Source organism: Sus scrofa, chromosome 8 (assembly GCF_054392235.1).
Source record: "Sus scrofa isolate SSC_HxYL_T2T_F1_AM1 chromosome 8, Sscrofa_HxYL_maternal_Yorkshire_Landrace_v2.0, whole genome shotgun sequence".
Taxonomy (NCBI): Eukaryota; Metazoa; Chordata; class Mammalia; order Artiodactyla; family Suidae; genus Sus; species Sus scrofa.
In genome coordinates, this window is record NC_139390.1 from 57,882,501 (window position 1) to 57,883,225 (window position 725).

Sequence of the window (725 nt, forward strand, 5' to 3'; positions counted from 1 at the left end):
GCCGTCTCGGGCCCGGGTCCGAGGGCCCGCGGGGTCGACCAGCTGTCCCGGCCGTCTCGGGCCCGGGTCCGAGGGCCCGCGGGGTCGACCAGCTGTCCCGGCCGACTCGGGCCCGGGTCCGAGGGCCCGCGGGGTCGACCAGCTGTCCCGGCCGACTCGGGCCCGGGTCCGAGGGCCCGCGGGGTCGACCAGCTGTCCCGGCCGACTCGGGCCCGGGTCCGAGGGCCCGCGGGGTCGACCAGCTGTCCCGGCCGACTCGGGCCCGGGTCCGAGGGCCCGCGGGGTCGACCAGCTCTCCCGGCCGACTCGGGCCCGGGTGCGTGTGGCCCTCGATGGGATCCCTGGGGTTGTCTTGATGCCGGGGCCGCCCGTCCGTCTCTGCCAACTCACTCGCTGGGGTCGTGTCTGCACCGCGTTGACTGCCTCTCTCCGGGGCCTGAGTCTCCCGGACAGGGTGTGTCGTTTTGTGTTCGATGTTTTCTGAGCTTCCCCTCTGGCCTAGTGATTTCTTTCTTCTCTATTGAAATCAAACACTTGGGTGCATAGCATTTTATTTGGCCCGCGCCGCCCCGCCGCCCTTGCCGTGACAACGTTGCTGTCCCTGTATTAGGACGGTGAGGAGGTTCTTGTTGGTCTTCGGATGGCCGCACCCACGGTCTATGGAGCTTCCCAGGCTAGGGGTCGAACTGGAGTTACGGCTGCTGGCCTACGCCCGAGCCGCAGCC